The 14,625-nt window shown below is 29.8% G+C and overlaps 2 non-coding genes across 2 annotated transcripts; both read right to left on the minus strand.

Annotated features, from left to right (window-relative positions):
- Positions 1-3,723: 3,723 nt before the first annotated feature.
- Trnad-guc (transfer RNA aspartic acid (anticodon GUC)) lies at positions 3,724-3,795 on the minus strand. The gene has a single exon. It is a non-coding gene; the product is annotated as a tRNA-Asp (tRNA).
- A 9,804-nt stretch (positions 3,796-13,599) lies between these two features.
- On the minus strand, positions 13,600-13,671 carry Trnad-guc (transfer RNA aspartic acid (anticodon GUC)). Its single transcript has one exon. It is a non-coding gene; the product is annotated as a tRNA-Asp (tRNA).
- Positions 13,672-14,625: the final 954 nt, after the last annotated feature.

The following is a 14,625-nucleotide window of genomic DNA, read 5'->3' on the forward strand; positions in this document are numbered from 1 at the left end:
GGTGAGTATCTCCGCCTGTCACGCGGGAGACCGGGGTGAAATTCCCCGTCGGGGAGGTTAAACGATTTAATGATATAAATGCAGGTTACAATAGTAAATATGCGAGGACTTATACATCATTTTCGACTATGCATAATTCCATATCTATAAACATATCGTATTGATTCCTTTCGATAAGTTTTTGCCCATCAATGCATATCTTAACCCTTATTATTTCATATTCAGCTTTTGGATAATAATTGGTGCTTTCTAATAAATAATTGGTGCTTTCTAATAAATAATTGGTGCTTTCTAATAAATAATTGGTGCTTTCTAATACTGTTGACCTGATATATTGATTGGGCCTTGTTTCTTAAATTTTATTGTGAACAGTGTTTCTTAAATGTTTCTTAAATTTTATTGTTAACATTATTGCAGACATAAAAAGACATTAATTTCTAACAGTATGACAAATATGACTCACAAGTTTAGGTAACAATATTCGGAGATTAGATTAAGACAGAGATGTATCTTAGTCAAAAAATGTATATGATTGGGCCTTGAAGAAATCAACAAATATGTTGATTCATTTTTATGTTGCTTTACGAGATATATACCAAATAGTTATTTATCATTTAGAATCGTTTATTTGTTCTCACTGCGTGTAGTCTTATATTATTTACTACATTAAGAATAGAATACCACGACACGAAAGAACATTTGATAAGTACGGCGCCGTTTGTAAGCCTGTACATGAGACAAAGTAATAAATAAGAAAAATTATAAAAAGAGTGATTTCTACTCAAACGAGTATATACAAAGATATCAAAATACGGAAGGAAATACATTTGGATTCAATTTTGTATTATATACTCGTACTTTCAATTACATTGTTCAATGTTTATCACCTTCAGACGTAACTTAAAACCGTGCTGGAAATATCCATTGGTAAATAACACTCACAGTTATTCTATCTTGGTAAAAAAGCATAACTATAAACCTTCAGATTCGGTTTGATTTTGTCTGTTCATGAGATATAATGATAATGTTCAACTTTTCTTATACCCCCTGCCATCCCCCCCCCCCCACACACACACACCCTTGCACTGTCTCTGGACTCAATGATCCCGAAGGACTAATTTTATCATTGTTATCATACAAAAGCTGATGTGGCATTGAGAATCTCTTAAATAAATACAGTTATATATAAGCAATAAAAGGTAATTCATCCTCTATATTGATTTGAAAAGTACATGTTTAATTTGATCATTGTAATTTGCTATATTGCCTTCATAATTTTGTTTTATATTGTTACTATGTACATGAGTACGAGTCGAAAGTATACTATCTAATTTTAACGATTTTATGTGACTATAACGCAAATGTGTGATTCTCAGGCTTCCGCGTGATAGTCAAACGGAACGTGTAGTAATATTATCATGCAAACTGCAAGGTTTCAAAAAAGTTCTAAGCAAATTTAGTCTTTCGTTTTTTGGGAAACATGTCGAAATATTCTTTTTATTAGCTTTAATCGCTACACATGATTGAAACTTTAGCTTATTTCGAAGATCATAAGAATTCAACAGTTTAAACGTATTCAGAACTATGTAAGAGCAAATCTATCATAATATCATCTACAAAGAACATTTTTATTTTATACAGTATTCATGAATGTTAAAAGCTTTAAAACAAAAATTCCTTGACACAAAAAATCTATAATATAGAAATACCTTTCCTATATCCAGTAACCTCAGTAGCTAATATCAATTACTGTATTGTATCATGACTATAGGAGAAAACAGAATTTATTCTTGTAAGTGAAGTCTGCCTAAATAAAGCATCAACCCTCGGTGTTTTTGTTCTAATTTAGCTTTTGACAATGAATAAAAAAGTGTATTACCAAGTGAGCATAGTACTATCTATAAGAAACCAATAAATAAACACATTCTCTATTCCTCTGCTTTGTGTACTTTTGGCCACAGTCTTCCCGTTTTATATGATATGTGTATGATATATAAAAGGTACATTTGATATATAGTTTGTTACGTATATAATATTTATATAATATGTCGCAATTATCATACCTGACGAGTTGACCATATGTGTGTTGAATTCGACCACTACGTTTGATAAAAAGTTTTAATTTAATGAAAAACACATTTCAATTTCCTTTTTTGTGTACATTTGGTATCAATGTTTTTCTTTTTATATAATACGAGAAAAGTATACAAAAGTACATTTGATAACTTATAGTTTGTTATGTCATGATAAACATTCTTATTTCACAAAGATGTAAATGAATGTTGATGTTTGTCATAACTGCACTACTTTTGATTGGACAACAAATAAACTGTTATATTAAATAGTCAAATAAGGCATCATTCGATTTCATGATAATTATTTTGTTTGTTACGACTTTCCAATTGTTAATATATTTTTGTTTAGTCTTGAAGAAAGAAACTTATTTTCGCTACATTTGGAAATATATAATGGTTGCTCTTGTCAAAGGAAGTGACCTAATTAACCAAAATGACACCGATGTATTCTTATGACACCATCTCCTCCTTCAATTAGAGGATTTCAACTACGTCAACATCTAGCTAGAAAATTAAGGCTTGATTTATCATTTTTTCATCTGCCATGAACAGCAACTGCCAACCGATTTGCCTTTCCGGTCTTCCATCCATAGTTCTTCTCCCTTGCACCAGAGCATCAACGAGACTTGGTCTGCCTCTTGTACAATGACCGGTATCTTTTGCGCATTTGTCATGTCACACAGAAGCGGCAAAACTTCCACCAAAATGAACTTAAAAGCATCGACAATCAGCTTCTACTGAAAAGCACCAATAACTCAAACATTGTCCCTTTCCATGCCACTCGTAGTTCAATTCCTTCTTCTCATTTCACTGTTAGTTCAAGTAGTACCATTTGCTTATAAAACAATGTCTGGTCTCAGTTTGATCACAGTTATTTCTCTTGAGAATCTGTTATGAATTTTTAGATAAGTGAGCATATTCCCTTGAATGTGTTTATGATATTTACTGGGCCACAATAAATCAGATTTGAAATTTTGTCATGCTCGCGGAGGTGTATTGTTGGTGTATAAAAGGTCTTATTCAAATAATCTAGAAAATAATTAAAATATTAATAAATGAATAAATGAAACTTGTATTTATTAATTTCCTTGTTTAAACATCACAGCGTCATTATGTATCATGAGTGTATCAATTGGTGTTGTAATGAACCGGTGCTTCCTTCTTCAATAATTTTATTAATGCGTTCACAAGTTTAATATTAGCCATTCTGTAAAAAAATAAAAAAATACCCTAAAATGATAAAAAAAACAAAAACAAAAAAAAAACTCAGTGATCTATCATTTTTGTGCGGGAAACTGCTTTAGTAACTGTTCATATTCCAAAGACAGAGATGATTTTGAACAGGGTTTTTCTTTGTATTTTTCTATTTGAAAGACACTGGTTTGAACGATCATGACCAAATCTCAAATCTGATTTATTGTTGCCAAGTAAAAAAGTTCCGAAAAATGAAACGAAATTACACACTATTAATGTCGATTTCTAATGTACGTTTGGTTCTAATGATTATACCAATGAATTAATATAATTATGTTAACTTTGTTCAAGCTTAACCTATGAACGTATCAGTATGTATGTGATGTATAAACAAGAAAATGAAAAATTATAATATATAACATAATAAAAAAGAGCTGTTTTACCCTAAAATGACCTCCCCGACGGGGAATTGAACCCCGGTCTCCCGCGTGACAGGCGGGGATACCCACCACTATACTATCGAGGATATATTGCACTTATTTAAACGGTAGTTTTATGTACTTTATACCGTTAAACTAAATGTGGGCAGATGGTTAAGCATAATAATCTCTACTTGGGCTAGTTATTTATAGAATTACGACATCGTTATTGATAGCATATAGTGTATATACATGAAGCCTTCACCGATGACTTGTCTCTCTACAGCAAACAGTTGGATATTTCAAATGCATTAAATATTTTAAGTTACTATTGTTTTTTACGTTTAGATAGTTAGTATGTACATTATTATTTTATTGTCAAATTGTATTTCAGTCATAATAAATAGGTGAGCTACGGTTTACTGCTACAATTCATACTGTTTAACATTAGTAGAATAAGAATTGCTCATACAAAATGGTTGTTATGACTCATACAATCTTGTTTTTATGTATATACAAAGAAATAACGGGTTCTTTTTTGTGTATACTACTGTTTAATATAAGAGAATTTGTTTTATTTCACTGTGAATAAAAGAAATCTTTCCCGTGATTAGTTTTGTTTTGACTCTTTAGGTATTGCAATATTTACGTTATGTCAAATGGTAATATTGTACGATCTACTATAAGAAATGGAACTCGTTTATTAATCTTGTATTTTTTGTTTTATATGTTTATTATCTTCTTCTTCTGTCACTATTTGAGAATATCATAAATACAATCAAGGAATTATGTCCTCTTATATGAAAATTTGAAGCTATTCTCTAGAGAATTTACTGTGACCTAAATGAGATCAGACTTTGTTTTATGGTCATCAGCTACCAGTTGAAGTAACTTAATGTAAGTTGATCTAGAAGAACATGTTATGAATAATAACTTTAAGAATACATTGACTACAGTATAATATCAACGGGTCCTTAATCTTATACCACGTAACGTTAATGTGTCGTTTCAGACATACTTTGATTTATCACAATGGCAATAATGACCATTATAATTTCCCAAAGGAATCAACAAATATTTTTGTTTCCTCTGAATCAAATAAAACTATATTAAGAATTGACAGGTTGTAATAAGATAAAGGTAATAATCACCAACTTGATGACGTCTTGACTATATCATATGAAACTTTATATATTCTCCAATGTATTGTTGTGCAGTTATGCCAAACAAAAAACAGTCATTTTTGCTAGTGAAACCGATTATTATGACATAACATATATACATAACAAACAATGATATCAAGTGAACTTTGACATACCGGTAGTATACTCAAACACAATCATCTATTTAGTTTTATGTTTAATACACAAGTGACTATGATTTATATGACATAAAATAATTATATACATAACAAAATGTACATAAAATGTACTTTGACATATTATACTCGTATCATATAAAAACGAAAAAACATTGAGATCAAAATATATACAAAGAAATGGATTAGAGAAAATATTTTCAAATGTTTAAAAATCGTTTAATCGTTTAAACAAAATTATCAAACACATCAATCACTTGTCATTATCTGTCTAGGTAGTATTTTAAAACATTTTAAATACTATATTAAATTGTGTTCATGTCGTTTCATTTATAATGAAGAAACGTTGTATAGGTGTTTTTCTTATACAGGTATATCTTTTATCAAACAGTAAATATTTACGTATTATTACACTTTTTTTTCAATTAGAACTAAACAGCGAGGAATGTTGCTTTGTTCATACAGGCTAAACTTACTATGACTTCCTCAAAGATTCATGATACAATACTGACATTAGCTGAACAGAAAAGTAATGTTTACTAGATATAGGTAAACGTGCCAAGCTATTTTCCTAGGCTTTTTAACATTCATAAATACTGAATAAAATAAATGTGATTATAATAGACAATATTATGTTAGATGATTGGAATGAAAAATGTTTTTGTATATCATATTACAGTTTTTTAGATTAAGATTGTTTTTGAAAATATTAGTTCATTATAAGATGTGTAAAAACGATCTCCCAGAAGGGGAATTGAACCCCCGCGTGACAGGAGGGGATACTCACCACTATACTAACGAGGATTTGTCAAGTTGGCTTTAACAGTACATGTTAAAGTTAAAATACTATGTATTTATAGAAATACGACATGTTTATACATATCAAAACAATACTTCACTTATGTTTTACTTTTAATTTTCTCTTCAGTCAATACATATTTAACGCTTATTATTTCAACATATAATTTAAGATAGATCATTAGCAAACAAAATGTTCATCAACTTCGGCAACTTAATTTTATAAATGTACTTACGACGAAACTCGTATGTACATGATGCATCTATTGTAATCTCATTTGCGTACAAAATTGTATTTCTGTAACTTATACAAACTGGTTATTTTTCCTCACAATTTTCAATAATATATTGTTATGTATGATAGAAGTTGACGAACTTGAACTAAACAGTTAGTTGATCTTCGAGCACATGTAATGAATAATAAATTTAAGAATACATCGACTCACTGTATATCAAATGATCTGTTTACATATTGTACTCGTATCATATAAAAAACGAGAAATATTTTACTATATATTATAGAATACATAGGAATTCCACTAATTCAAAAGTAAAAAAATGTTTATCAAATAAAATAGCCAAATACAACTCACATATTACCAACACACAATCACTCTGTCAGAAGCTGTCTATAGGCACACTATAAACTCTTGAAATGCCAAATGCAAGCTTGTCATGCCATTTATAATTAGATACATTTTATGGGTTTCTTATATATATTTACTGATACAATACTGACATTAGCTCCTGAGGAAAATGCATTGTTGTCTAAATGTAGGGAAAAGTGTTTCTACACTGTCTGTTTTCGTGAAAGATATTTTTGTTAGACTTTTACCATTCATAAATACTGTATAGAATAACGGTATTTATTGTTGACAATATTATGCTAGATTTGCTTTTATAAAAAAAATACACAGTTTTGACCTACTGATGTATTTGTTTCTTATTGTCTTTGAAATCAACTAAAGGTTTCACCATGAGTTACATTGAAAAGTGTGTAGAGATAAAAGCTAAACATTGCTACATGTTACTCACAAATCAAACTTTCAAACGGTAGACTTATTTGCCTTTGAAGCTTGATTCGCGTGATTAAAAAACACGTAATGATATTACCACACGTACCGTAAAATTATCTCGCGTTAGCCTTAGGGCAGATCAAATACTTTATTTTCGACTTGTACACATATACTTAGTCACATACATAAAACAAGCTAATAAAAGCTATGTAATATCCATATACACTAAACGCAAGGAGCAAATCATATTCTTTTGAAAACACTATTGAGCATTATTTACATTTGTACCCTTTAAAAAAGCTAAGATATAACTGATATCTGAAGACGTTCTCGCAACAAAGCAGCTTTAAGATAAATCTAACCGAAAGTTTATTTTACTGATTTCAGCATATTAATGAAAATGCTTTCGAGATCTTTCATAAGAGAACAAATATTTTAGCAATAGAGGATTTAATTATTCTCGCGGCTATAAAATACATAAACATGTTCTTGTATTTTTTCCATGAAATCAGATGAAATTGTTCTCTATTTTAGCCCAGCATAATTCTTTGATTTGTTTTTGTAAGTTTACTTTTATAGTTATGCATACAATGCCTCAAAGTTTTTGTTATAGATTCAGTAAAATTGAGGTCAAAACATTTCCACATTTCGTTTGATACATATGTTAGTCTGTTTTGTGTACAAGTATGTTTGAAATATAACTTCAAGGATTTGCATCACATCATGTTCACATTTTTTTTGTTTCAGTATATGGCTTTGGCTTCTAATTTCAATAACTTAGTCATCTTGTTTTATGAATTTGCACAGGAAAATCAACTATTATTTGAAATGGCGAACCAGACAACTGTCAAGGAATATTAATTATATGAATAATATATATATATCATTTCCTCAAGGTCCTTTCAGTATAACATAATTAGAAATAAGACCATTTCATAAAAAAATCATTTCTAACAGAACTGAAAGCATTATCTCTTTTCACTGAAACATTCCACAGGAAAACGTTTTATATTAAAGAGAACTGTATTTAAGGCATTTGCAATACATAGTATTTTCTTTTCAAAAGATAACAGACGCTTTGTTCGTCATTATAATTAAATGAGCCTCACAGTGTTTCAATGGTGAAAAGATTTTCATTGATCATTGTCTCAATTTGCCTATATCTTAAATTATTTCTCCTTACGTCATTTATAAATTACAAAAATTAATTTCACCAACATTTATAGATCAACATCAATTTTTGTTAGATTGAAGCGTTCTATGACAGTCGACTAGAGGCAGAAATCTGAACAAGAAGCACAAAGTGTCACCCTACAAAACATGTATTCAATCCTTAACACTTACAAGCTCGAATCATTAATCCCGGAGAACTAAACACTGAACAGAAGTGAAGTACGGGACAACATTTTATATCCTCCACATGACACCTGACACCTAAGGTTTTGAGGTATAAAAATTGATTTTGTACATGAGAGATAATGTAAATATGCAATCAAAATACAGTGACTGATCACCAATGCGTTCCACCCTGTGTTTACAAACTTTAGTATTATATCCCTCGATGAAGCCGGACTACATGCAGTAGATGTACTATGTTAACCTTAATGAATTGCGTTATAAAAGACAGACTAGTTTTCCTATCACTATTACATTGATTCAAATGATAAAGTGAAATGGACGCTGACATCTTTAACAAAGAAAGAGTGCCAATTTGATAAATCAGGTAAATTCTTCTTCGATGTGATTTATTTCTGAACAACCATCGCGTGTTAGAAATAACTGCAATTACGATGCTTTACTGCTTTATGTTTAATCTTATATTGTCATGTAAACTCAACACTAGTATTCGAAAAACATGCACTGGTTGCAGTAAATATACTTATCTCTGATTTCAGGAAAGATGAAAAAATTGTTATCGCAAAAATGATTTGTCTCAAAATAGAACAAATCATTTTAGATGATCTGAAAATGTGACGTCCAAAAATAAATGTAGGAGAAAAACTCCACACATCAAAATCCCATACCTCAAAATTTAAATAAATTGACAAAACACCACACATTTGACAGTTGACAAAACACCACACCTTTGATCATGCAAGTTCTATAAGAAAAGAACAAACATATTATTTACTACAGTTCTGTATAAGTTTGATATAGTTTCTTTACTTATTTGATATACAAGTGCCTTTGATCCTGATAATTAATGCTTTCTTATATTATATTTCAATATACAATGCAATGTGAATGAAAAATAATATACTATAAAAATATTACAAACTATTAAAATAAAAATCGGGTAAATATTCACCAATCAACATTAATAATTCTAAGTGTCAACAATGTAAGTTATTTTATTGTCAATCAAAGGTTTATACAAATTAGTAATAAAGTGTGGGGTTATATCCACTCTATAGAATCAAAGGTGTTGGGTTTTGTCGACTCTATAAAATTCATGTATGGGGTTTTGTCCCCTCTATAAAATTTTGAAGTGTGGGGTTTTGACATGTGGGGTTGTGTCTGTCTTCCCTTAAACACGGGTTACATGAGTAATTAATATACATTGCTGTTCGTATCACTCATAATGCCTCTTTAAACCACCTTTTATATTTGCGGTCATATTACAATGAACTTTTCTCCATTGTGTTCGAAGTATTCAACTAAAAAGGCTTGCATTCCAAAAAGAGCTGAATCTGAGTTCATGTAAGCTATTTCATATATATATTACAGTCAAAATGATATTAATTTTAGCCTTTTACATATTTTGTTCCAAGACAATTTAATAAAGATGCCCTTTTTTTTGTTTTTTATATATTTGGGTTTTTAAAAACCCAGGAAATTTTGACTTTTGGGGGTGGGGTCCCAAAGTAAAATACCAAATTTTTGGGATGTTCAAAATTTTAAAGGGTTTAAAAAACTTTTTAAATAAACTGTTTCCATTTAAATGGTAATTACAAAGGGAAATTTTTAAAAAAAATAATTATTCCTTAGGAAAAAGTTTTTGTTGTTGTATTTGTATTTCAAAACATAAGGTAGGTGGTGAATATAATGGGAAGTATCGTTATTAGGACTTTTACAAAAAAACTGCTAAAGTCAGTCGTTCATGTCTGCCGGACAAGATGGCAACCAGAGCCGAAATTTTACACAAAACGAAACCTCCTACACAGCCGCTGCTAAGAATGAGATTTTCTTCATGTAAACCATGTCCTCAGGTCTTGATTATAAATTTATTTCCGGTGTTTATATTGTCATTATCATATCATTTAATGATGCATATCTTAATAATACTGTCCGTTCGCTTCTGCTAACAGATTTTTGAGAATTGGAATATACTGTGTGATGTAACATCGTTCAAGCAAATATTTAATGAACTGAGTTGTAATATTGCCCTGCCCCTCTTTAGAGACAAATATACAAAGTGGCGTCATCAGCAACATTTGTCAAGCGTTAATTACATTGATTCTATTTGTCGCATTTAACGAACTGTTGATGCCATTTACCTAAAGCAAAATATACTCATTTGCTAAATCAGGCACACTATTCTGATCAGAACACATAATTATCTGCAAAAGTTAAGATCATTTTGGTGTTGATAAAATTGAGATGCTGATCTCTTTTCTTTTTTGATTCATTTAGCCTCGTTATCATTAGAAAACAACTATAGGACATGTTTAAACAGTGTTTATGGGTTTAGATAAAAGATTTATTTTCAATACGCATCAAAAACAACATGAACTACTTCAGAAGATTGGGCAATGTTGCATCTACGAGAACCATATATCTTTACATTATACTGATATGAAGGAATTTCAAATATATAACAAATAATAATAATAATAATAATAAAGACTTTATTTAACGAGAGAACTCATTTGAACAAACCTATCAATCTTCCATGAGGCCCTCAACAAGGAACAATATAAATTTAACATATTCAAACTATTAAAATACATAAATGTAAAAACATACAGGAGATTATCAATTTGTATACATCAATGCGTGATAAAACCTCAAGTATAAGGTTTTAAAATGGTTAACAGATGTAGCAGACTTAATATAATCAGGCAGGCCGTTCCAAATACAAGATCCAGAATAAACGAAAGACTTACGAAATTGTTCAGAATTAGGTCTTGGGGTATAAAGTTGAAAATCAGATGATGAACGCAAAATGCGAGTATGAACATCGGACGATAAAATGAAATTATTCAATAAATAGGAAGGCGCCTGATTATTCATTATTTTAAACATCATAAATAGGATTTGCTTATTGAATCATACCGATCAATTGAAGAAACTAAATTGTAAGTTGATTTACAAGTGCATGTTACAAATAATTACTTTAGGAATAAATTGATAAGCTATAGTACGATGTCAACGATTCCCTTATATTAGATCACGTAACTTTAATGTGTCGTTACGGAAAGAAATAATGTCATTTTCTTTGATTTATCAAAATGAGAATAGTGACCATTATAACTTCCTAAAGGAATAAAAAAAACATTTTTGTTTCTGGTGAAGCGAAAAGAAATATATAAAGAACAGACACGTTGTTATAAGATAAAGGTAATAAACACCATGTCTAGACTCTATAAAATGAAAAAATATTTATTGTCCAATCTATTGCAATGCAGTTGACAAACAAAACATTAATTAATTTCTATATGTATGATTAATATGACATAACATACCTACATAACAAACTGTATATAAAATGTAATTTGACACATTATACTCGTATCATATAAAAAAAGAAAACAAAAATGAGATAAAAATGTAACAAAGATTGAGAGGAAATGTTTACCACTGTTAAAAAAAATCGTTCATTGAAACAAAATTGTCAACACACGTAACGCCAACGCACAAAACCGCTGTCAGTATCTGTCTAGCTAGTTTTTTTACTTTTGAAATATCACATTAAATTATATTTGCTGCAAGCCATTCATGTCGTTTTATTTCTAATAAAGATACATTTGTTTTCTTATATATCTTTCAAATAGATGTTTACGTATCATTACACTTTTATTCATTGCCAAAGGTTGGAGTAGACGTCAATCCGGCTAAAGTTTAGATCTACTTATTTCTTTTATGAAGATCTGATGATGGCCGTATACCTGTCGCCTTCTTTAAAATTAGGATTTCCCGAGAAAGCCGTGCAATTAAACAGGGTTTTACATAGGCATTATAAGAAGTATAAAAAAATACGGTTTCAAAATTATTGTAACTCGATGATGATTGGCTGACTGTGTGAAAGGTCACCTGAAAATATTTTGTATTTGGTCACGGTTAAATCCAAAAGCAGTTATTTAGAGCTGATTTTAATCAGATTGGAGTAGACGTAAACATCGAGAAATGTTGCTTTCTTCAGAAAGGCTAAACTTATAACGCGAATAAATTTTCCTCAGCGTGTCATAATACAATATTGACATTAGCTTTTAAAAAATAAGCAATGTTTACCAGATATAGCTAACAGTGTTTGTATACTATAGATTATTGTGTAAAAAAGATATTTTTGTTATGCTTTTAACATTCATAAATACTAAATGAAATAATAGTGACAATAGACAATATAATGATGATTGGAATGAATGTTTTGTATATTTAATTCCAAAAGTTTCAATGAGATTGTTTTTGAAAATTTTACTACATTACAAGATATTTGTGTAAAAAATATAAGGGGTATTGAACCCTGGTATCCGGTGTGACAGGCGGATATACTTACCACTACACTATCAAGATTCGTACATTATGTCTTTACATTATCTTTCATTAAAGTTCTAAAACACTTTACGCGACCACAACCTTCTAGTTCCGATCACTGTGCTTGTCTGTGTAGCCCATCTGTTTTTACTTGTATCTTTCTTGCGAAAACAAGAAGTGAACAAGTTAATTAATTATGTGTCGATATTGATTATCTCAATTCAGTGTTGACATTAATATTATGAATGTACATGTAATAATTTTTATAAAACAATTCTCAATTACATGCGAATGCATAGATCCCTGACCTGCCTAATTTTAATTATCAGATAGTGGATACACTAAGAATTTCACCACAACAAATTTATGAACAAAAGAGCACATGTCAATATTTGTGGTTAAATGTATTGTGGTTAAAATAAAAGATCATAGAAGGAATCTATCAATTGAGTAAGTTTAAACAACAAATTATACTTTTGACGGTAAATTGGAACCCCGGTCTCCAGTGTGACACACTCACTACTTTACTATGACTAAGATTTAACAGCAGCTAAATACACATAGTACTTTCATAAATCTATAATTATATCTCACGCCCCTAGCAATTTTACTGAAAAATCATATAGATGGTCTGGTTTGATAACAACCTTTGTATCATAATGGTTTTGATGTGCAACATTTCTTTGATAATAAGATAATGTGGTAAATTTTCTAGCTACAAGGCAGAATTGTATTTTGTATTATTTGGATACTATTGTACGAGTGTTAGGTTTGACTACATTTAAATACGCAATACTATTATTTCCTTTCAATATTTCAATGATTTCCTAATGTCGTGTTTAACACATAGCGTCCTTGTTAGAGGAATAGCTAATGCATGAATGTTTGTTTCACACATTAGACTGAACTGCTTGTTTTGTGTAAAAATCATTAAACACATTCTTATGATAACTTGTCATAATTTCAATGTAACAGTATTTATATGAAACAACCGCCGCCGCCAACAACAACAACAACAACAATAATAATAATGACATTTAATATATTATGTTTTAAAGAAAAAACTTCTTTCACTCAAAAAAATCCTCCCCAACGGGGAATTGAACCCCGGTCTCCCGCGTGACAGGCGGGGATACTCACCACTATACTATCGAGGATACGTCGTTAGTTTATTAACAGTAGCTATTTATTCTTTATACTGTTAAACTTAAAATGGCCAGATATAATTTAACAGTATATGTACACAAGCTACTTAAGCTAGTTAATACATGTATTTATAGATTTACGATATTTTTAACAATAGCAAAATGTTATACCATAGTGTATATAGCCTTCCCTTTTGATAGCGAATGGTGTGGTTTGCTTTTAATTTTATCTTCCATTCATAAATATTTAAACACTTATTATTTCTACATATGATTTTAGATAGAAGCAAAACGAAAATTTCATGACGGTGTCGTATGAGATCTGCAAGCAGTCAATTTGCTATTTCAATTGCAATATACTAAGTTATTTTTTCAATTTTCACACAAGGGTTTACATACATATACATGTAAATGATACATCTATTATATTTTCATTTGCCCTAAAACCTTCATGAATATTTAAACGGAAATCAGATAAAACGCAATTAAAAAATATATATTTTTATATCCATCACTGAATTTTCAGTACTATTTCTAATTGGATTCTGCCATGTTTAATGTAACTAAAAAATAAATCGGGGGTATTCTGATTACGGAACAATCGCAACTTTGAGTTAGCATAATAATCTGAACTGAAGTTTACATGTATTTATAGAATAACGATATGTCTTTAGAGATCTCTTGTTATACTATAGCGTAAAGCTTTCACTAATGAATGTGAATGGCATGTTTGCTTTTAATGTTAACTCCCACCATAAATATAACATAATATTACCCACAATAAAATATTACCCTTATTTTTTCTATTTTTCAACATATTTTTTTTTCAACAAAATGTTCATGACGACAAGAGGTAAATTTGATATTCCATTTAATGTATTTCGTTACGTTTGTTCATTTTACACGAAATGGTATACATGTATGTACATGATACACCTTTTATAATTTTATTTTTTTGCATGCAAA

This window comes from Ruditapes philippinarum, unplaced genomic scaffold (assembly GCF_026571515.1).
Source record: "Ruditapes philippinarum isolate M1 unplaced genomic scaffold, ASM2657151v2 ctg1928_1_1_1_1, whole genome shotgun sequence".
In the NCBI taxonomy this organism is placed as follows: Eukaryota; Metazoa; Mollusca; class Bivalvia; order Venerida; family Veneridae; genus Ruditapes; species Ruditapes philippinarum.